The sequence below is a fragment of the Martes martes genome, assembly GCF_963455335.1.
Source record: "Martes martes genome assembly, chromosome: 17".
NCBI lineage: Eukaryota > Metazoa > Chordata > Mammalia > Carnivora > Mustelidae > Martes > Martes martes.
In genome coordinates, this window is record NC_137905.1 from 37,363,809 (window position 1) to 37,388,206 (window position 24,398).

At 45.0% G+C, this 24,398-nt stretch overlaps 1 pseudogene across 1 annotated transcript; it reads right to left on the minus strand.

Moving 5' to 3' along the window:
• Positions 1–305: 305 nt before the first annotated feature.
• LOC308358344 (ribonuclease P protein subunit p29-like) lies at positions 306–10,255 on the minus strand (annotated as a pseudogene). The gene is made up of 7 exons: positions 10,246–10,255; positions 7,187–7,239; positions 5,366–5,590; positions 3,941–4,018; positions 3,713–3,774; positions 1,425–1,526; positions 306–442 (listed from the first exon to the last, which is right to left on the minus strand). The product of its transcript is annotated as a ribonuclease P protein subunit p29-like (transcript).
• Between the last annotated feature and the right edge of the window lie 14,143 nt (positions 10,256–24,398).

The window sequence follows — 24,398 nt, forward strand, 5'->3', positions numbered from 1 at the left end:
GCTAAAAGAGAAATAAAAACCTGATAATGCCACCAGTCAGGTCAACCTGTGCTGATCCTGCCAGGATTTTCTCTCACGGGAGCAATGCACACCCATCGTCACCTGGAAACAGACACACCTCCATTCCCTGACTTTGCCCAGTAAGGCGCATTTCTTCCCAGAGGACGAACTGTTCTTAACTCCAGTGTTAATGGGCTGAGGTGATCTAGAAGCAGAACCAGCCCAGCTGTGTCTCCACTGAAAGACGGGCATGCAGGTGTCCCCTGTCCTTGGGGTCCCAAACAGCCGTCTCCGCAGCAGAGAGCTCACAGGTCAGCTGTTCCCTTTGCTTTGAATTTCCTGGCAGATCGCTCACTTGACCGAAGCTGGAATTTGCTTCCATAAATGTAGGAAATGAAGCCATCCATTTCCACTGCGAACACACAGTTTAGCTTGGGGATAACTGGGAAAACAAAAACAAAAACAAAACAAAACAGGAGAAAAAGGACAAGGCAAAAAAAAATCCTGACGGTTAAGCTCACGCTGAAGCACAAGACCTTCCTTAAATGTCTGATTTAGAACGTAAGCTAGTAAGGAGCGGAGAGTCCGCAAAGGTCAGCAGCACCAGGACGACAGGGCGTTTTTCTGCCATAAGACCGATGTATTCAGATTTGAATATAACTCAACACTAATTTTTAGGGTCAAAGGCTCTAAGCCAAACTCCCAGAAAAGGTGTGAGAAACGGGTCTCCCAGCATGGTTTTCAAACTGACTCATGGATTTATGCCATGAGTGAGGGCACCCAGACACCACTTACTGAGGTTTAAAATGAGACAAGAACATACAAGGAAACAGAAGGAAACAGCAAGAAAAAACAAACTCCAAAATAAAGGAACAAAAACCTCCCTCTGTGGTTTTGCAATCTCAGATCTGCTGGTAAGGGGTGTGGAAATGTTGACAGCCCAGATGCTTATGCTCCTCTCTGCCAGAACAAGGAGCTCTGGCACACCCAGCAGGGGAGGCTGCACCTGCTTTCCTGGAATCCAAAGGTCTACCGGAAAGGGCCAGATCCTGGAATCCCAGGAACAAGCACTACGCTGTCTCCCTTCAGGGTCTGCTTAGCTCCACTCCTTGGGGCAGGGCAGCAGGTTGGGGCAGGAGAGGGTCTCAGTCATGGAAACAGACCCTCGTATCTGGAAGCACAGCCCAGCAGCCCTCCCTCCAGTCCTATCTGGCTGAGGCTGCTGGCTGGGCTCCAGATGCCCTGGGGAGAGCCGTGAGGGCAGGGGCACTGACAGCAGGCGGCAGGTGTGGGATGCACTGTCAGCATGGATCTCTAATCTGTGCTGACCTGAGAGGCCAAATGGACCCACTGAAGTCATGAGGAAAGGGCCAATGAAGCCAGGAGGCCACAGGCCACAGACCCTTTCAGGGACAGTTCCGTACCTTTCAGGCGGTCTTCTTTGGCCAGGAGTTTTAAAACATGCTTTGTTTCCTGTAGGAGGATTCCTGTAACACCCACATACGATGGGCATTTGGATTTCATGACTGCAAAGGAAAAGGGCATTCAAGGCCTCAGCCTCAGGGGTTCGGGGCAGCCACAACCAGCTAGGTGGGGGCGCTGGGGAGTGTGGGGCTCCTCAGCTGGACAGGGACCAAGCTGGATGAGAGTCCAGGTTCCCAGTCCCTTGCCTGTGGCTCTGTAGCCTCTGGGCTGTTCTGACAAGATGTCCTTTGGAGGGCCTGCAGCCACGGGGGTCTTGGGAAGGACTCTGGAGCCAAGAGGTCACGTGTGTGTCCAAAACCACCAAGATCCACAGGTTGCTGGGATGGGGCCACGTCTCAGTGATGGGATCTGAAGGAACACCAGAGCATCACTGTCATGGCTGGCACGACAACACGACCAGGGTCGAGAGGGCAAGAGGATGGTGAAATGAAGATGAGACGCAAAGAGATGGGGACAGGAGGAGCAAGGTGGATGATGTCCAAACAATGCCAACTTTATTCAGAACAGCAAATCATTATATGGCTAGCAGAAACAAAGAAAAGGGAGTAACTATTTCTGGTGTGCACATGAAACCCTTCAGGGTTTCTCTTATCTATACACCTATACATGTTGCAGACCCTCTGGTGCCAGAAGACTCTGGATTATGTCCAATAGGCCTTGACTATAGATACCCATCAAGGACAGCACGGGCACAGTATGAATTAATGACTAAGTCTGGTCAGTCTGTTCCAGATAAGCTAATGTGGGCAGTCATGTAAGCAAGTTTCAGGTCCCATTGCTCAAGCTCTTTCTCAAGCTTTTCACCTGTAGGGTTGTTAACCCTTTTAGGCTTTTCACCTGTAGGGTTCTTAACCCTTTTAGGCTTTTAGCAGGAGCAAGTCCGAGCCTGGTTTGGTCAACTCACTCGAGCTAGTTTGCGGCTGCCCACACATCATGGCCCACCGAACTCTGGCCCAAAAGGGATCTTGCTACAGGCAGTGAAGCGGTGACTGAGGTGAACTGCCACCACAGGCAGCCGGCCTCTTGGCTCTCCTGACCCATGTCCCCTGTAACCTGTAGACAAGTCACCGAGCACCTGCCATGTGCCTGGCACCGTCCGAGGTCGGTGCTGGGTGCGAGAGTGAACAAGACTGTTCTTGGCTCTGCTCTCAAGGAGCTGATGTTCTAAAGGTAGGAGAGGAATGTGTGCAACATCAGACGATTGCATTTTCTGATCATGGTAACTGTTATGAAGAAAATACACAAGGTCATGGGGAGAAGGTTCACTGTTAGTGATGGTAGGCCCTCGGGGGAAGTGACTTGTGAGTAGGGACTGAATACTGAGAAGCAGTGAGTCTGTGACACACAGAACTCTGTCTGGGCAGAGGAAGGAACAACGGCAAAGGCCTGAGGAGGGGCCAAGCCTGGTGTGTGAGAAGCAGAAAGCAGGCCGATGTGGTTAGACCTGGTGCTTGGTAGAGCCAGAGGGGCCTTTTAGACCACAGTAAGGAAGCAGAAGACAAGCATGGCCTGAGTTTTGGCCGAAAACCTTTCCTTGGGCTGCCTGGGTGGGGAGAAGCAGTGTGTCAGCAGGGAGAGGGCTAGGCAGGTTCTACCGGAATCCAGGGGCAATGGTGTTGGCTTGGATTCGGGTGCTAGGATGTGCTGAAGGATGGTGCTGAGGGATCAGGGAAGAGGAAAGGTGTTACCGCCCAGGTTTTGGGCCTAAACAACCAGGGCAAACACTGGTACCATGAACGGAGCTGGGAACATCAGGGCAGGGGCTGATGTGAGGAGGCCGGAGTTGTTCTGGGTATGGAAAGGTTGTGATGCCTTCTGGACAGGTGGGCAGCTGTGTGCAGTGGTGGCTGGATGAATGACAATGCTCAGGGTAAGGTCTGCCCTGGACATGACACTGGGAGCTGGGAGTCCATAGCTGAGACTGAAAACTGTGGGGAAATGGGTGAAAGGGACTCTCTGCTCAAGGCTGGTGACACGTGCCAGCAGCTGCTGTGCCCTCTGGGAAAGCAGCAGGGGTCCCTGTGTGGAAAGGCACACAAACCATTTAGAGTGTATCCAAAAAGTGGCCAGAACTGGCTCGGGTAGCTAGTCATCTCCCACCCTCAACACTGGTGATCTGGAAATGTCCACGTGACAAACAGTGTGTCTAGTCCTGTGGCACAGAGACACACTACCACTGAGTGATGCTGTGGGTGTTCAAGGGACTGTGGGCTCGTAGGCGAGGTACCTGAAATGAGAGCCCCGTGAAGATCTGCCTTCAACAGCTCGGTCTGAATCACGTGTGGCTGCCTAGAAGGTAAGCAGAAGGCCTCAGTTGTTGACCATGAGCGAGAGTTCTGAAGGTGCACACAGGTCTACAAACTTCTGCAGCCAGCTGGCTCCGAAGGCTGCATTCACAGTCATCGTAAGCCTTGGGTTCTGCCTCAAAGGGCAGGGCTGCAGACATGCAACTCACATGTCTGGCTTGAGACCACCACACAAGTCCTGGATGTACTGCTTCCAGAGTTCATGCAGAGGGAGAAAAAGACAGTATCTGTGGCAAAGGTAGAAAGAAGTAAAGAGTTAGGCGACCTGAGCTTGGGATTGTGACATCAACAGGGCACAGAGCGCAGCCTGATGCCAAGGACCCCTACCCGGGTCATGGGGAACTGGGTGTGGATCCTAGTTCCACAGCTGATAACCCGACAGACTGACATCTGCGTCCCCCTCCTGAACCTGTTTCCGCTGCCAGAACCCTCCTGGTGCCCCTCCATCCTTCCTGCTGGCTACATGCAGCCTGGATGGCCGGCGCTCCAGCAGACCCCTCACACCACGAGGTGCCCTGCAGAGACGGCAGAGCAGCCAGGTGCTCCCAGGGCAGCACTGCCCGAGTCTCTGCCACACCAGCCCGGAGAAGGGAGGGGGTGCTCATTTGGACGGCTTTTCATGAACTAAACTTAAGTCTTGCTTCACCATTGTTCCCTGAGGTCTTCTGCTACAGGAGCTGACCCTGAGGGGAGTAGACAGGAGCTGCAGGTGGCCATACACGTCCCCACGTAAGGGACCAGGTGTGTCTAGAAGGTGAGTGAGCAAGTGGTGGGACGCAGGGGGGGACTAGGTGAGAGGACCTCAGAGGCTTTCCTCTGGGGTCATTATTACGGGTCCTGGTGCCTCATGGGGAACCTGTTCCAGGAAACTGTTGGTCAGACCAAGGAGAACCTCAGGCTCAAACTCAAAGTGGGTTCTATCTGTGTAGATAACAGCGAGGGAAATCTGGGCAGGCAGCGGCCCCTTCCTGTACCCACAGCACCGCTCTCTTTGCAAGCGGGGTCCCAGACACAGTGACTGACCGTGTCTGTGGGAGGCTATTTGGCTACAGCTCTTGGAGCGAGATCTACAAACTGTCCGATGATGAGCATGTGCAGAAGCGTGACCAAGGAGGGATGCAGTGTCAGCTGGATGGAGGAGCACGTCCTCCCAGAGTGATGCGTCCCTTTCAGAAACTTCTGAAAAATGTGGGCAGCACGCTCTTTGGCAATAAACCCAGGGGATGATTCTGTCGCCTGTAAAAGCTATAAAGAGCATATACTAAGACCCATCAGTTCCTCTCTCTCTAGGAAAGCCGAAAGACAAACAGCCTGTTGCCATGGGTAACAGACTCACTTTCGGTGCCGGTCTCATTAGTCAAGGCTAGGACAAGAACCAGTCAAACAGCAAGAGCCTGGCTGTGCCTTGCTGTGAAAGCCAAGTGCAAACCCAGCCTGAGTTGTAAAGGGAGGCTGCCCCCTTGTGGCAGCAGTGGGAGAAGCTCCCTTAGCTTCAGGGGAACTGGGTCTCCCAAAGCCACACCCACTCCAGGAGGAGGAAGCTGCCTTAGGAAGGCAGGAAAGCCCTGGCCTACCGCTGCTGCTCTGCCTTAATGTCCAAGGGGTGCAGCTCCCTCCTCTGCCTGGCTGAGAGGCCCTTGGATTTCTTTTTCTTCTTCTTGCGCTTCCGGCGAGTGGCATACTCCAGGACCACAGCCTTGCGTTGCAGCTGGTCCTTGTGGGCTTGCTGGCTCATGTGGGGGCATGCTGCGCTTCAGGAAGGCCCTCACGAAGGCCTCGGCCTGCTGAGCTCCCGGAAGCTGCATGGGGACAGGGCAGCACGGTGCCCACTCTTCTGGTGAGGGCAGCCCCAGACCCCATGCCCGCCTAGACACCGCAGGTAGGTTGCCTTCCCTGAAACCATCTGCTTCCTGACTGAGCTCCACACAGCCTCTCGTCCGTCTGCTGAAGGTGAGCTCCCCACAGCTGTCCAGATGTGAAAGTCACCCTCAAATAGCAATTTGGACACCAATTTGCACAAAACAACCACATCAAAATTCAACTTCCTACTATCCATCTCTGAGGTTATTGTGAAGGGATTACAAAGAAAAAAGCCCCAAACCCTTCACATTAGGAAGAACAGGCTTCTCTGATCCTTGGCAGGGTGGAAATCTCGAGAAATGTATGCCAACAATATTTATTCAGTCACGACCAGATGAAGGCAAGTAATGGCCTCGAAGGAATTATCTGAACACTTGGGAAATCAGTACCACCTGGTGCCCCAGGGTGGGCCACGCCTTGGAGGAGGGGCAGGAATCTGACACGGTGCCCATGTGGCAATCCCCTTTACTTGGGTTTGACCCCATGGATGTGTCATGGCTACTCGCTAAGTCTGTTCCTGCAGAACTTGGGGAAAGGAAGTAGCAGTGCATCCCAGCCTCCTGGGCTCACTCTCTCCCAAGAGGAGAACGGCACTTGACCGTGACTCAGTACAGACTCCTAGGACATGTGGGCAAAAGAACTGTCCTAATAATGTGAAATTCTTGAGAGAACTCCAAATGTCACTGCCTCTCACGTGGGGAGTTCCACTGGTCTACTCCTCATTCAGCTGCCTGCGTCCTAGGTCGGCCACAGCCCAAGCAGCACAGTCTATGCAGGTCCTGCCTCTTGGCTTGGGATTTCCTGACCCCTGCTGCACTAAGCAGGCTGTAAACTCTGTGAAGCTGATGTGTCAATAATCATTCTCTCCCTTATGGAGAAGCGGGGCTGGCGAAGGGATGATGTGATACACTCGACCTTCAAGGCAGCTCACAGTCAGGAGGGCAGTCAGCTTCGACTTTGCACCTTAGATACTAACTAAGGATTCATTATCGTCATTATTATTACTGTGACAGGGCAATTGATTACTTTTTAAAAATACCTAAGTGGCCTTCTTCATGAAGAAACCAAATAAAAGTGTATCAGTCTTTCAAAATCTTGATTTCCTGTTAACTCCCTCATTAGGAGTCCCCAGTGGAGCTTCTGCCAAACTGACAAAGCATGTTGGCAGCATCCAGATATAATCCAGAAATGCCACTTAGGAAATGTGATCGCCTGCCCTCTTCAAGAGCGAAGGGGGCACAGTGACAAAGCCAAATGACAGTACTCACCAGGGCAGGTTTCAGGTGGGCATAGCCAGTATCCCCTACACAGTGGGAGTGGACACAGGATCAAGAGGTCCCACTTAACCAAATAAGGGAGAAAGAGGCCAGCATCTGAAAACAGGCCATCAGCAGAGCAGATCTCAACGGAGTCTAACACATCTATTGGAAGGATGAGGAGTAAGACATGGGAAAGACATCTAAAGCAGTGGGAGGGGATCGAGCCATCTTTGTCATCAACTCTGCTGCTGCCAGACTTCCTGCCATGCACTGTATCTGAATGCTGAACTCTTTGGCCTCTTTCTGAGAAAAGGCATGTTAGATCACACCTGGGGGATTCAAATAAATAAGAAATGATAATTCAGGTTGGGAATGACTATAAGACTCATGACTTTTCTAACTATGAAACTAACCATGGTTATTTAGACATAGAAGACAGGGATGCTACAGAGAGCACAGACTTCTAAGCTTTCTTGGATGCCTCTTATTCTACTCTCTGGCCTCCCATCCTAGGAGTTACAAGAGTGTGCTTTCAAACAGTGCTTCTCAGGGTGCATGGGTGACTCAGTCAGTTGAATGTTCAACTCTGATTTCGGCTCAAGTCATGATCTCAGGGTCCTGGGATTGAGCTCTGTCTGGTTCTGCATTCCAGGTGCGTCTGCTTAAGAATCACTCTGTTTCCCTCTTCCTCTTCTGACTGAGTGTGCTCTCTCTCAATTAAATAAATAAACATTTCATAAAAGTTATATGATAGCGATTCCCTGCATGCAGATTTTGGAAATATTACATTTTGTTGACTGTAAGATGTTTAAAAGATTTTTTTCACATATTTATATCCATGAAACTGGGGTGTGTCATACAACAATGGTGTCCTTCACTGGTGAAACACAGTTAGGTCTTTCTTTAAGCTCAAAATATATATTGATCAATGTGGTTTCAACCTTAAAAATTTCCACACTCCTGCTTCTACTTAATTTTCTGATAAAGAAAAACATGGCTTTGGGGACACAGTATGGGTGTAAATGGAAGACGTATAACAGAAAGGCCTGGTTTCAGGTCCAAGAGACTATGAAATCTGATTCACACAACACTCTATAAATTCCACTCCAGCTCCCTTGTGCTTCCTGGAGTACCTCTGAACAAGAAAACCATAGAACTTATATTATACAATATACACAGTATATTACATTATATAATGTACAGAGTCTTGTTTTGCTTCAAATGCAAGAATGGCATTAAAACCTGTTTCTAAAGAGCAACCCCAGAATGACTTTGCTTCAACTATCACAAGTGCTTCAATTACACTTGAAAGTCTTTTCTGGAATAAAACACATCTAACAGTTACTGAGCACTCATTATTTGTCATGCACCTGGCTAGAAGCTACACATTTTTCTCCTTATATTTTCTGAACAATCCTTTAAAGTAGACTTTATTCATATAATGCACATGAGAAAACTGAAGCTGATATGCTGAGACCCATAACTGGATCACAGAGATAGGGAGTGGCAGAGGTGGAGATGAACACACTGGTCCGAAGACCAGTTTTAATGGTGTCTATACTCCCCTGCTTACAACTGCCCTGAGGGATTGCTCCCTTCCTTGACATAGCTCTTCTCTGCTCAACTCCCAGGGTCCTGGGTTATGATACCATTCTTCAGCATGCTCAGATCAGGACATAGTAATGACATTAGGATTTGAAGCTGACAGCTAAGAAAGAATTCTTGAAATCTCTTTTGTACAAAAAGGTGGTTTTGTTTAAGCACGGGGACACAACCCATGGGAAGAAAGAGCTGGACCAGGGTCATGAAGAGTGGCCCTCTATATACTTTCAGGTTAGGAGGGGGTTAGGGATAGTGGAATTTTGGAAGCAAGGTTTCCAGGACCATGAGAGGGCTAGCTATTGTTAAAAATAACACGGAGGACATGGGGAGATGGAGAGGAGAAGTGAGTTGGGGGAAATTGGAGGGGGAGACAAACCATGAGAGACTGTGGACTCAGAAATAAACTAAGGGTTTTGGAGGCGACGGGAGGTCAGGGGTTGGGTAAGCCTGGTGGTGGGTATTGTGGAGGGCATGTATTGCATGGAGCACTGGGTGTGGTGCATAAACAATGAATTCTAGAGCACTGAAAAGAAATTTTTAAAAAAGTGTCATTTATTACTATCTAATAAAACCTGAGTCATGAGGTCCTTCAGAAGTTAATCAGTGGCCCATATGCTTGGGAGATGATTGCCAACACGGAGTTTCGGGGCTTAAAATAAAGGAAGTTTCCAAAAGATTTTTTTTTTTTTTTAAGATTTCATTCATTCATTTGACAGAGATCACAAGTAGGCAGAGAGGCAGGCAGAGAGAGAGTGGGAAGCAGGCTCCCCGCTGAGCAGAGAGCCCGACTCGGGGCTTGATCCCAGGACGCTGGGATCATGACCCGAGTGGAAGGCAGAGACTTAACCCACTGAGCCACCCAGGCGCCCCATTCAAAAGAATTTTTATATGTTAAAGTAGATTTACAGGATATTGGGAGGGGGTGAGGCTAGCACTGCTTAAATGTCAACATCAAGGCAGTTGAGTTCCTAGAGGAAGGCTACTCTCCTTGTTTCAAGGACTTGCCAATGGGCTGTAGATAGTAAGGAAATTTAATAATTTTTCCTCTGCCTTTGTTTCCCACATCACTTTCCACCAGACAAGGGTCATTCACAGAACAGCTGCTGGGGCAGGAACCACCACCAGCACCTCACAGAAGGGGAAACCAGGTCGTAGAGAGGATCTGGGCCTTAACCACTGTCAGCAGGTGGCAGGCAGTGGCCAAGTTGGCCCAAGGCCCTTGGCCCTCTTTTAGCACACTGAGCGGGCCCCATTGGGACCGGCCGCCAGCTCTGACATCAATCTTCAACGCAGGGACTGCGCCAGGCCAAGGGGGACTCCGGGCCTCGGTTTCCCTTGTGTAAGGCGGAACAATTTCCCTAGCGGTTTCAGTCGGTCTCCGCTGCAAACCGGCCCACCTACCAGCACCAAGTTCCCGACCCTTTACATCCCACCCCTCCTCTGCTCACAGGCCTTCAACCTCGTTTACTCTTCATCCTCCAGCCGCTTCCGGTGCGTTCCGATGACGTTTCTTGCGGGCGACCCTCACTCTTTACCACTCTTCACTTTTCTCAGCAGCCCTCGGCCATCAAAACTTCTCTCGTTAAAGTTTGGGCGGGAGGGAGGTATTGCGCCTGAGCTCCCGCGCCATGCTAAGTCTCCAGACTGAGACGCTGCCACTGTCACCTGGAGTCATAGGTGCGCAGGCTTGCAGGTGGCGTCGTTTGTGACGTCACTGATGCGCGCCGACCTACGGTTGCGCATGCTCCTGGTGGAGGCTTAGCTACACCACGGGCATGGCTAGTCTTGACGGTGTCTGTGCTTCATGGGGCTTTCTCAGCTCCCGTGTACTGTAGGCGGGGGAAGGCCAGAAACCTCGGGGTTGTGGTTAGGGCGTGTGGACTGCTTGTGAAGAGCTGGAGTAGAGCGGGGCCCGCCTATCTGAAGAGGACTCCAGGGACTTTGGGTATCAGGGGACTACAAAAATGGGACAAGGATGGTAGGAATTGTTGTGCCCGAGTTTTCACGTCTGAGAGACCACCAAGGAGCCAAGCACTGATGCAATCACATGAGGGTTTATTCAGCAAGCTTAAGTTTGTGCCCAAGTATACCCAACACAGCAGAGTAGGGACTTGGACCCCAAGCCAGATTACAGTCAGAGTTTTTAAAGCCAGAGTAGGGGTGGACTCGGTGGTGGGTGAGGACAAAGGGGGTTATGGATGATGTAAGTCTCTAAGGAATTTTGGAAGCGAGGTCTCTAGGACCTTGAGGGGGTAGCTGTTGTCTGGGGAAAAGGTTATTCATTACCAATAATAAAAATCTTCTTGTGAGACCCTTTAGATGTATATCAGTGGGTCATATGCTTGGGAATGATCGCTGACACTATCTTGGAGGTTTAGAGATAAAGTTTCACATTTTTCCTATCAAGTGTCCTTGTTAGTGAGATTTAGGTTTAGAAGAAATTTAACTTTATTTAAATTTCCTCTGCCTCAGTCTCCTTCAGTTTTATGGTGGGGAGGGCAGCATTAGGGCTTAAGGAACTGAGTTATTTGTCTCTGGAAATTGGGCTATTGAAAATATCGCTTCTTTGCTGTAAATCACTAGGACATTTGTAAACCAAGGGAGACTCCTGTCTTGCATGATTGTGATCTCTGCAAGTTAACTATTTGTTTTTCTTTTAGGGCAGCCAGGGGTGGCTGAGGAATGTCAAACATACTACCGAGGGGAGGGGAGCAGGTGGAGACGGGGTGCAAGGTGCCAGCTTTTGCTTTGCCAAGATGGCTGTACTTATGTCAGGGCTAGACTCGAGGTGGGTACAGCCTTGTTTTTCTTGGCCTCCACAGGAATGAGGTCCATGGGGTCGCTCATCTGTCTTCTCTACAGAGTAGCCGAGGCACTGAAGTTGGGATGGACGGCTTAGGCTCTAGTTTTGTCCTGCTGAACTAGCTGTGTGACCTCGCTTAAGGCACTTCCCATCTCCAGCGTCCCTTTTTTCACCACTGTGAGTGGGTTGGGCCTGATAGTCTGAACGTTTTCTTGAGACCCAGAATGTTAGTTTCTGTTAGGAAGTCAAGAGGCAAGGAACTGATGCCCATTGTTCTGGGGAAGGGTCAGGAATTGCGGCTGGAAGGCCAGTGCAGACGTCTCAGAAGTGACCTGGTGTGCAGCACTGTGCAGCCTTCATTTGTGTGGAGTGCGGGTCAGGAGAGCAGGATAGCCCCTCCACTTTAAGTCAGTGGGTCAAACTTCCAGTAAGATATAAAGTCCTTTTAAGGGAGCAGAAATTGTCTAGGAACCCTGAGGTTTTATGTCCACAGATCCTAGTTTGGGAAACATTGATTTAATTGTTTTTGGGTGGTGACCTTGAGCCATTTTGATCTTAAACATAGGACTGCAGGCCCTGGAATTCAGTGGCTATCATGGGGCTTGTCTGGTGAACGTGAACCTTGTGTGTATATTAACATCGAAGTGGAATTACACACTGCACATTTAAATGTATTGCGGTTGGAGATGCCTGAGAATAGTTAGGAGTCTATGGGACTAAGCTTGAGAAACTGCTCTTGGGGATTCATACCATGTGAACTACCAAATGTGAACTTTAAAAGAGCAGCATGAGACAGCAGAAGATAGTAAGAACCAACTCCAGTGCTATAGTCTCAAGGGGGACCTTTTGAGAGGATCTTTATGATTATGGTGACAAGGGAGAAGGCAGACCTCTCCCTTCTTGAGAGCTTCTTTTTTTTAAGGTTGTTAGAGCTCTTTATGTCCCAGCTGACCTTTCTGAAGTCGTCCGAGTCAGCTTGGAGGACTGCCAGTCTTCCATGGAGGTCCAGGCTTGTGGTGGGATGAGCACTGAGAACTGCAGTTATTTTGTAATTCTTTGATCACTAAATCATTTTAAAAACAAACAAACAAGCCAAACCACTTTATTATCCTCAGGAAACAAACGTCTGTGTATGCAGACTGGCACCTGTCCTTACCAATATCAGTATTATTGTGATTGTTATTTATAATAGGAAAAACTTGGAAACCACCTGATAGTAAATAGTAGTGGATTAAGTAAATGAAGTATGTGTTAATTAAGTAGCTTAATTAAATGCATTGCAGTCACAGGATGAACTTCAAAAATTCAGATTGCTGAGTATTCCTGGAGATTCTTATTTAGTATGTGGGTCCCAAGACTCTGTATTTTAAAAAAAAAATGTTCCCATGTGATTTTGTTGAGTAATTAGTTTTGGGAACTAGAGTATGATACATTTGTAGAACTTAATATGATAGAACACCACATAGCCACTTGAATTATATTTTTTTAAAGATTTTATTTATTTGTCAGAGAGAGAGCATATACAAGCAGGGAGAGTGGCAGGCAGAGGAAGAAGCAGGCTCCCCACTGAGCAAGGAGCCCAATGTGGGACTTGATCCCAGAATGCTGGGATCATGAGCCAGAAGCAGATGCTTAACCAACTGATCCACCCAGGAATCCCAAATTATATATTTTTTTAAAAGATTACAAAATATTAACACAAAACTAAATGTATAAATAAAAGGTTTAGAAAGACATACTACTATATAGGAAGTTTTTAATAGCAGCCTAAGTGAGCTTATGAAGAGATTCTTTTTTTTTCTTTTTGTCTATTTTCTAAATTTTTTTCAGAGAAAATAAGACTTTCTTAATTTTTTTTTCATTTAACAGCTATAAATGATTAATTTTCAAACATGGCTACAAATGTGTTTTCCCACTAGTGGCTCTGTGAAACTTCCATGGGAAGTCAAAGTTCAAGAGCATCATTGAAATGATCATCCCCTTCCCCCTGAACAACTTGTGAAAGATTTCAAAGATGCAGAAAACTGGAAAGAATTCTACAGTGAATACTCATATGCTTTTAAGTTCTACAGTTCATATTTTGCTCTCTTTGGACAGGTTTCTTCTCATTACTGCTTTAAGACAGGCTGTTAGAGTGCCCAAAAGTTTCATATTTAAGGTCAAAAATTAAGCCTCAAATACTACTAAATAAGTGGGTATCTATGAAATTTAGAACCTGCTTTATTGAATAAACAAACATGGCATAGAGTGAGATGATGCCTATGTTAAAACAGAGCCTGGCACAGATGACACACTTGGACAGGACAGCCATCATTATCTGAAATCTCATAAAACTGGCACATCCCTGAGACTCAGGTTTAAGAATGTCTCTCGCCCCTTGATCTGTAGGCTGGTCCAAACATGGCATATTGATTGACAAAGGAGCTGGGAGTATTGGTGGTGGGGGACCTGGGCACAGTGGCACCAGCAGTCATTCCTCAGGCTTAATAGTGCTGCAGTAGATTCTCTGTGTGACAGAAAGTGAAGAGAGTAGGCAGTAAGGTTCTAGTTCTAACACTGGACATTCCTGCCAGAAAACCCCTTTCCAGCTAGGCGATGGGGTGTTCTGGCTACAAGAATCAAAGAGCTGATGCTCATGGGAGGATGACTTACCAGCCCCTCTGGTCAAGAGACAGCACAGAGCTCCAAGTCAGTTTCAGGTCAACCATTTAGAATTCCAAGCAGCGGGGATTACAACACTTAGCATGTGTAGCCAAATACCAGTTTTTGAAATCCAGGCTTTTCAGTCTTCCAAAATGCAAAAGTGACTCTTCAAGGGCACCTTAATCCCAGATCTCTAAAATGCAACACTATAGATTCTTCCAGTTCCCTGAAGAAGTTTCCTTCTCAGCTGAACCCACTGAGGCAATCTTGGTTTTGTTTTTCATGATGGGATGTCTGAATGAAGAGGAGGCTCTTTGGAGTCCTAAGAGATCTCCTTCACTGGATTCAAAGGGTAATTGGTGAGTCATTTGTAGGATTTGCAGGGGAATCTCTGCAGGCTTCATGGAGCATGTGTGCATGCAGCTCACACTCCCCCTCTCATTTGCTCAATGTGGGGGAAGCAGCCAACAACTCCAGGCCTAAGAGCTATGTGTTAACATATGTATGAGTCCATTTTGGGCCAAAGTATGGGAAAGTGAGTGGGAGAAAGGAGCTAATATAAAATCACCCAAACTGGAATTAGGGCAAGGTCAGAGAGCAAAGAAACCTGGTTTTTGTTCTATTTGAATCCCAAAGTAGGGGAAGACTTCCATTTCAAGATATTTGAACCTAGAGGGGGACCTGAAACTATTTAAAAATCTGATTTAGTGAAGAGGTCAGACCTGCAAATAGCTGCCTGACAGGAAAAGGTGTGACCTTTCTGAGAAATGGGTCTACTTCTTAGTTTCCTTTGGTCTCTCCTGTTCTTTAATACTTAGCATACAACTTAAAATTTGAAAACCAGTATATCTAACATCTAAAGAAGCAGGAACTCTCACCCATAATCGAGAGAAGGATTGTCACCAGCGTAGAACCATAAATGACCCAGATGTTTGGATTGGAAGACAATACCTTAAAATGTTTTTATAATACTTTAAAAACATTATAATGCTATTACAGGAGAAGGAGTCCTAGGTGGCAGCCAAGGTCGATCCTGAAATCACCTTTTCCCATGGACACACTGAATCTATACCTACCCATGGAAAAATGCTTCCTGAAGAAGCAACTGAGGGTTGTTGGAACAGCTGCTGCACAACGAAGGACAGTGGGACCACATAGAAAATGGCAGGAGAAATGGAGACACAGTAATGTTGGGGATTCCACTCCTGATGCTATGAACTATGATAGGGAGAGACAACATTGAGTGACTCACATGCAGATTTGCCTGATGTGCAACAAAACAAACGCTGCCAAACAAACAAACAAACAAACAAACAAAAAACAGTGGTTTAGAGGGCCACTAGACTATAAGTAAGAAAACCCGTTTACTAACACCAGATGGTCCACCAATGTTGGGGGGAAACTTCTGGAATTCTCTCTGGGATTGGAGGCACTGGCGTGCACCATTGTTGATGTTTCCTCTCTGTCTTGGTAGCACAGATGGGAGCAGGGCCCAGGTATTTTGCTGGCCCACCACTTCAGTGAACCTTGGCTGCTAGCCCACAGTGGCTCCAGCCATGCCTCCTAAGAGGCCTGCCTGCCCATGCTCTTCCTAGCTCCAGCCATCCCACCATGATGGCTCTGGCATGGAGCAACCTGAGGCCCACTGGTCCATGCCCACTTCAGTGGCAATGGTCCCATTAGAGCACCCCCTGTGTGGAGGGTCCCAGCCTGTGCCTACCCAGCTCTAGCCAAGTTGCCAGGGTGGCACCAACCTGGAGTGTCCCAGGACCACCTGGGCCATGCTTGCTTCAGTTTCACCTGTTTTGCCCAGGTGGCCCAAGTATGGAGTACCTTGGTACTCCTACCAGACCCCATACAAGTTCCAGATGTTCTGCCAGCATGGCTCCATGCAGCCTCACAGGAGTACCTGGCCTATGCTTACTCCCATCTCCAGCTGTCTTGCCTGGGTGGCTCTGGTGTAGAGCCCCTGCAACTTTTTGACTTATGCCTACCTCAGCTCCAGTCATCTCACCAGAGTGACCCTGGCACAAAGTGCTCTGAAACCTCCAACCTCCTCCTGTTCCAGCTCCAGCCAGCCAAGGTTACCAGACACATGCAGTCTACACAGACGACATTCCTTCAAAACTTGGAGAGGTAGCTCTTTTGCTTAATTCACAGAAACAAACACAGTCAAAGAAAATGAGACAGAGGACTATGCTACAAATGAAAGAATATGACAAAACTCCAGAAAAAGAATTAAATGATAGAGATAAGCAATCTCCCTGATAGAGAGATTAAAGTAATGGTCATAATAGTGCTCATCAGACTTGAGAGAAGAGTGGATGAACTCAGAGAGGCCTTCAAAAAAGACATAGAAAGCACAGAAAAGAATCAGAGTTGAAGAATACAAAAACTGAAATAAAAGATACACTAGAGGCAGGATGCCTGGGTGGCCCAGTTGGTTAAGCATCTGCCTTCAGCTCAGTTCATGATCTCAGGGCGCTTGAATTGATCCCCAAGTGTGGCTCCATGCTCAGGCAAGGAGTCTGCTTCTCCTTTTCCCTCTGACTCCCCCAGCTCCTGTGTGAGCTCTCAAATAAATAAATCTTAAAATAAAAATAAAAGGAAAACTGGAGGGAGTCAATAGTAGATTAGGGGATGTAAGGAATGTATCAGTGACCTGGAAGACAAAGTATAGCATCCAAGCTGAACAGTAAAAAGGAAAAAGAATTTAGAAATGAGGATAGGTAAGGGGCCCCTGGGACAATATCAGCCTTACTAATATTCACATTATAGGGGTCCCAGAAGAAGAGAGAGAGAAAGGAACAAAAAACTTATTTGAGGAAATAAAAGGGAAGATGGCAGAAGAGTAGAGAACCTCGTTTCATCTGGTCCCTTTAATTTAGCTAGATAATTAGCAAATCATTTAAAATCCCATGAATTCAACCTGAGATGTAAGAAAGGAATATCTGGAACTCTACAAGTAGAAAAGTGAACACTTTTTGCAAGTAGGACATGTGGAGAAGTGATTTTGAAGGGATATATTGGAAGATAAATGATGGGGTGAGGGAGATTCAGTAAGTCAGCTGCTGGAAAGTGATATAGACCCAGAGTGCAAAATCAGAACCCTTATAAATCTGCTCCAGTGAGAGACATCCCTGCTTGAAATGTGCTCAGGTGGTGAAATGGCAGAATTCTGTATGGCACACATTGTGGTGTCAGGATCCCAGGAGTCACAGAAAGAATGGGGGTGTCTGAGCAGGTAGAGTTTCCAGGCATTATAATGGGGAAACTGGTTATGGTCAGCAAGGCTGGAAGGCAGCTTTCAGTTTGGTTCACCATAAACCATGAGCCTTGGCCTGATCAGGTGACTGCTCTCTGCATGGCAACCATCTGCCTTTCCCTAGGAGGTGTGGAGTGGGTGCACCCATGACTTGGCAACAGCCTTCAGGGTGGGAGCCCTGTAAAGGACGTAATGGGTGAATTTCCACTTTCCCCCAGAAAGGGTGGAGTGGATGCATGCATGATCAGGAAACAACTCTTTATGCCAAGGCCCTACAAAGTACAGAATCAAGGGGCCCACCACCTTTCCCAGGGAGAAGAAGTGCAGGCATGCACTGCGGAAGTCTGGCGTTAGGCACACACAGCAGTGAAGACTATTTTTCCCTGTGGTTTACCAAACAGAGGGGACCTTGATCCTTCAGCAACTGGGGTGGATACTCAGGCCATTAATTTGCATTTTGATCCACTAAAGAGGTGCAGAAAATCTTCAGGGAACAAAAGCCAAACAGAGCAACCAAAAGCAGCATACACTGAGCCCAGCCCACTGGAAAGGGGCATGCAACTCCCCCTAGGTAAAGACACCTGAGAATCAGCACAACAGGTACCCTCCCCAAGAAAACCAACTAGAAGAACATGTGAATAACAAGATTACAGACAACAGAAGACTGTTAAATTCCAGTGTCAGGGGAAAATAGTATATAGAATTTGAGGGGTTCTCTCATGATTTATCTATCTTTCAGTTAAATTTTTTCATTTCTGTTTTTTTTCCTTTTCTTCTGTTTTTTTTTTATTTTTATCAACTCTTTGTTTTTAACTCTTTTTTAAAAACTTTCATTTTTTACATTTACATTATAGATATATTCTTCATTATTAGCTTCCATATGCAAAAGTCAGGTGTGTGTGTGTGTGTGTGTGTATATATATATATATATATATATATATATATATATATATATGACTTTTGCTTTCTTTATGGTTTTGGGATTTACTGTCTTCTAACACACAGACCAAAATACATTCAGGACTATGTGGATCACCCTGGTCTTTACACCCTGTGAGATTTTATTCTCTCTCTCCCCCCTTTTTTTTTTTCCTTTCCTTTTTTTTTTTCTTTTTCTTTTTCTTTTCTGGTATCTGAGGTCTTCAGTTATGTTTAGTGTGTACTTCATTTGGGTCATGGTTGATATTATTGATAGTGCTCCCTCATTCATCAATTCTTCTCTGGACAAAATGACTAGACGAAGGAATTCACACAAAAGAAATAACTAGAGGGGCACCTGGGTGGTTCAGTGGGTTAAGCCTCTGCCTTTGGCTCAGGTCATGATGTCAGGGTCCTGGGATCGAGTCCCGCATCAGGCTTTCTACTCAGCGGAGAGCCTGCTTCCTCCTCTCTCTCTCTGCCTGCCTCTCTGCCTACTTGTGATCTCTCTCTGTCGAATAAATAAATAAAATCTTTAAAAAAACAAAAGAAATAACCAGAAGTAACACTCTCTGCCACAGATTTAATTGATATGCATATAAGTAAAATATCAGAGCTGGAATTCAAGATAGCAATTATGAAGTTACTAGCAAGATGTGAAAAAAAAAAACGTAAAAGACTACATGCATTCTTCTCGAGTGTACATGGAACACTGTCCAGAATAGATCACATCCTAGGTCACAAAATCAAGTCTCAACTGATACCAAAAGACTGGGATTATTCCCTCCATATTTTCAGACCTCTATGCTTGGAAACTTGAACTCAATGACAAAAGGAAAATTGAAAGGAATTCAAACACATGGAGGTTAAGGAGCATCCTACTGATGAATGAATGGGTCAACCAGGAAACTAAAGAAGTATTTTAAAAATTCATGGAAACTAATAAAAATGAAAACACAACAGTTCAAAACCTTTGGGATTCAGCAAAGGTGGTCCTAAGAGGGAAGTGCATTGCAATACAAGCCTCTCTCAAAAATTTAGGAAAATCTCAACTACACAAGTGATCTGTATACCTAAAGGACCTGGAAAAAGAACACAAAGCCTAAAACAAGCAGGAGAGAGGAAATAATAAAGATTAGGGCAGAAATCAATGAACTAGAAACCAGAAGAACAGTAGAACAGATCAACAAAACTAGGAGCTGATTCTTTGAAAGAAGTGATAAGATCAATAAACATCTGGCCAGTCTTATCACAAAGAAAGAGAAAGGACTCAAATTAATAAAATCATGAATGATCAAGATCATGACCAACACTAAGAAAATACAAACAATTGTAAGAACATATTATGAGCAACTATATGCCAACAAATTAGGCAATCTGGAAGAAACAGATGCATTCCCAGAAACTTATAAACTACCAAGATTGAAATAGGAGGAGGCAAAAAATCTGAACAGACCAATAATCAGCAAGGAAATTGAAGCAGTAATCAATAACTTCCCCCAAAAATCAAGAATCCAGGGCTGGATGACTTCCCAGGGGAATTCTACCAAACATTTAAAGGAGAAATAATACCTATTTTACTGAAAATGCTTTAAAAAATAGAAATGGAAGGAGAACTTTCAAACACATTCTATGAGGCCAGAATTACCTTGATCCCAATACCAGTCAAGGACCCCATCAAAAAGGAGAATTACATACCAATATCCCTCATGAATATATGCACAAAAATACTCACCAAGATACTAGTCAAAAGGAACCAACAGTACAATAAAAGGATTACTCACCATGACTAGGTGGGATTTAATCTTGGGATGCAAGTGTAGTTCAACATTCACAAGTCAATCAATGTGATAGAGCATATCAGGAAAAGAAAAGACAACCATATGATCCTCTCAATTGATGAAAAATCATTTGTCAAAATACACCATTTCTTGATGAAAACACCTCAGAGTATAGGGATAGAGGGAAACTACTTCAATATCATGAAAACCATCCATGAAAAGCCCACAGCAAATATCATTCTCAATGAGAGCTTTTCCCTTAAGGTCGGGAACACGACAGGGATGCCCACCCTCACCACTATTGTTTAACATAGTACTACTAGAAGTTCTAGTCTCAGTAATCAGACAACAAAGATAAATAAAAAGCATTCAAATTGGCAAGAAGAAATCAAACTCTCTCTCTTTGCACAGAACATGATACTTTATGTGGAAAACCCAAAAGACTCCATCTCAAAATTGCTAGAACTCATACAGCAAATCAGCAATGTGACAGGATACAAAATCAATAAACAAATCAGTTACATTTCTATACACTAACAATGTGACTGAGAAAGAGGAATCAAGGAATCATTCCCATTTACAATTGCACAAAAAACAATAAGATACCTAGGAATAAACCTAACAAGAGAGGTAAAGGATTTATACTCTACAAACTACAGAACACTTATGAAAGAAATTGAGGAAGACACAAAGAGAAGGAAAAATATCTCATGCTCATGGAATGGATGAATAAACATTGTTAAAATGCCTATGCTGCCCTGAACAATCTACACAATCAATGCAATCCATATCAAAATACCATCACCATTTTAATGGAGCTGGAACAGATAATCCTAAAATTTGTTTGGAACCAGAAAATCACCAGGAGATTTTTGAAAAAGAAAACCAAAATGGGGCATCACAATGCTTTACTTCAAGTTATATTACAAAACTGTAATCATCTTCAAGCTATATTACAAAGCTGTAATCATCATGAAGCATGGTACTGACACAAAAACAGACACATAGATCAGTGGAACAGAATAGAGAACCATAATTGGACCTTCAACTCTATGATCAACTAATCTTTGACAAGTCAGGAGAGAATACCAATGGAAAAAAGACATTCTCTTCAATAAATGGTGGGGGGGATATTGGAAAGCCACAGGTAGAAGAATGAGACTGGACCTTGTTCTTATACCACACACAAAAATAACCTAAAAATGGATGAAAGGCCTAAATGTGAGACAGGAATCCATTAAAATCCTAGTGTAGAATACAGGCAGCAAACACTTTCTCCTCACCCACCAGAACTTCTTGCTAGACACATCTTCAAAGGCAAGGGAAACAAAAGCAAAAATGAACTATTGGGACTTCACTAAGATAAAAACTTCTGCACAGCAAAGGAAACAGTCAACAAAACTAAAAGGCAGCCTACAGAATGGGAGAAGATATTTGCAAATAGCATATCAGATAAAGGGCTAGTATCCAAGATTTATAAGGAAATTTTCAAAATCAACACCCAAAAACAAAGAATCCAGTCAAGAAATGAGCAGAAGACACGAACAGACACTTCTCCAAAGAATGCATACCAATGGTTAACCGACACATCAAAAAATGCTAACATCCTTTGGCATCATGGAAGTACAAATCAAAACCACAATGAGATACCACCTCCCATGAGTCAGAGTGGTTAAAATTAAGAGGACAGGGAACAGCAAATGTTGACAAGGATACAAGGAAAGGGGAACCCTCTTACACAGTTGGTGGGACTGTAAGCTGATTCAACTACTCTGGGAAACAGTATGGAGTTTCCTCAAGAAGTTAAAAATAGAGCCACCCTGTGACCCAGCAACTGCACTGCTAGGTATTTACCCTTAGCTTCCAAATGTAGTTATCCTAAGGGGCACCTCCACCCCAATATTCATAGCAGCAATGTCCATAATAGCTAAACCGTGGAAACAGCTGAACTGTCTGTAAACAAATGAATGGCTAAAGAGGATGTTATATATATAGACAATGGAATGTTACTCAACCATCAGAAAGGATGAATATTTACCATTTCCATTAATGTACATGGAACTAGTTGATATTTTGCTGAGCAAAATAAGTCAAACAGAGAAAGACAATTATCACATGATTTCATTCATATGTGGAATATAAGAAACAGAAGAGAGGATCATAGGGTAAGGGAGAGAAAACTGAAGGGGAAATCATCAGAAAGGGAGATTCTTTTTTTTTTTTTTTTTTTTTAGAAAGGGAGATTCTTAACTATAGAAAACAAACTGAGCGTTGGTGGGGGGTGGGTAGGTTGGGGGATGGGGTAATTGAATGGTGGGTCTTAAGTAAGGCATATGATGTGATGAGCACTGGGACTTATATGCAACTGATAAAGTATTGAACACCACATATGAAACAAATGATGTATTACATGTTGTCTAATTGAACTTAAATTAAAAAAAATAAGTGTACTAAAATTTCCTAAATGGGAGTTAAAATACTTTTAACCACTAAACCAGCTTTATAAGGAATGTTATAGGGACTTCTTTATGTAGAAAATGAAAGGTATATGTAGAAATAAGAAAATTATCAAAGAGGAAAAAGTTCAGTGGTAAAACCAAACATATAGTAAAAGTAGTAGATCAATCCCTTATAAGTATGAAGGTTAAAGACAAAAGTAGTAAAATCAGGGGTGCCTGGGTGGCTCAGTGGGTTAAAGCCTCTGGCTTCGGCTCAGGTAATAATCCCAGGGTTCTGGGATTGAGTCCCTTGTTGGGCTCTCTGCCCAGCAGGGAGCCTGCTTCCTCCTCTCTCTCTCTCTCTCTGTGCCTCTCCACCTGCTTGAGATCTCTGCCTGTCAAATAAAAAAGTCTTTTAAAAAAGTAGTAAAATCAGTAGTTCCAAGAAAAAAATTAGCTAAGGGGAAGAGCAAGGCAGAGGAGCAGGAGACCTAAATTTCATCAGGTCCCAGCAATTCAGCTAGATAGTTATCAAACCATTCTGAACACCTATGAACCAACAGAAGATTGAAAAAAAGAATAACAACACTTCTAAGAACAGAAAAAGGACCACTTTCTGGAAGGTAGGATGTGTGGAGTTGTGAATCCAAGGCAATATACAGGATGTAAACTGCAGGGGATGGAGCCAGCTCTGGACAAGTGGTAGAGCAGCAGAGCACAAAATCAGAACTATTAGAGGTCTGCTCCACCATGGGATAAGCATGGGGTGGAGCCCTAATGGAAACAGTGTGGTCTTAGGTCCCTCAGGGTCACGGAAAGACCCATGGGGCTTGAGAATGGCAGAGCTCCCAGGTATCAGAGCAGGGAAGCTGGCAGCAAAGACAGAGCTGAGGGCATGATCTGAGGCACAGTTAGACCACTGCTCTTTGAGCAGGGACACCACAAGCGGAAGATCCAGGGAGACCCCCCTTCCTCCACTGGGAGAAGTGGCATGGGAGCACACTGCAGGAATAAGCTGGATTTGGAGTGTCCAAATGGGGCCATGTGCCAGAGATAGAAACACTCGGTCACAGGCCAGGTGAGCACAGAGTGTGACCAGAGACCAGGGAGATGGGAGTGACTGACTGCTTTTCTCTGAGAATGCACCGAGGAGTGGGGCCTCAAGCTCTTGGTTCCTCTGGGCTTCATTCTCCTCCTTCTCCATCTTCACTCTCCCCCTTCAAATGCTGTATGGAAAGCATTCAGGAAACAAAAGCTTCCAAGAGCAAAACTGAGCGGATTACTTAGCCTGGCCCCTGGCAAGGATGATTCAATTCCACCATGGGCAAAGACACTTGAGAATCACTGCAATAGGCCTCTCCCACCAGAAGAACAGCAAGAACATCCAGCCAAGACCAAGTTCAACCAATGAGAACTATAGAGCTCCAGAGCTAGGGGAATGCAGCACATAGAATCCATGGCTTCTCCCCCCCATGATTCTTTAATATATTAAAGCTAAATTTTTAAAATTTAATTTTTTCTTATTCTATTTTTTAAAATTTTCCTCTTTTCTATTTTAACCTTTAAAAAAACTATTTATCTTATTAATACCTTTAAAAAAATCTTTTATTTTTTTTCCTTTTCAATTTAACTTTTATTTGAATTTTGAATTAGAATTTTGACATATAACTTGTATAGGCTTAAGTTGCACAATGTGTTTATTTGATGCCTTTATATATTATATATACATATTTAATATGATTAGCATTGTAGCATTAGCTAGCACCTTTACGATCTCACATAATTATTATTTCTTTGTTGTGGTGAGAACAATTAAGACCCAGTCCCTTAGCGACCTTGAAGTCTATAATACAGTATATTTGCCTATAACTCCTATGCTGTGCATTAGCTCTCTAAAACTTATTTATCCACTCATTGCAAGTTTATTTAAGGCCACAAACTAGTGCCCTTGTGGATAGTGGATAAAGTAATTATGTTACATCTTTCTCTTAAAAAGGTTTTGTTTATCAAATACTACTACTAGCTTCTTTTTATATTC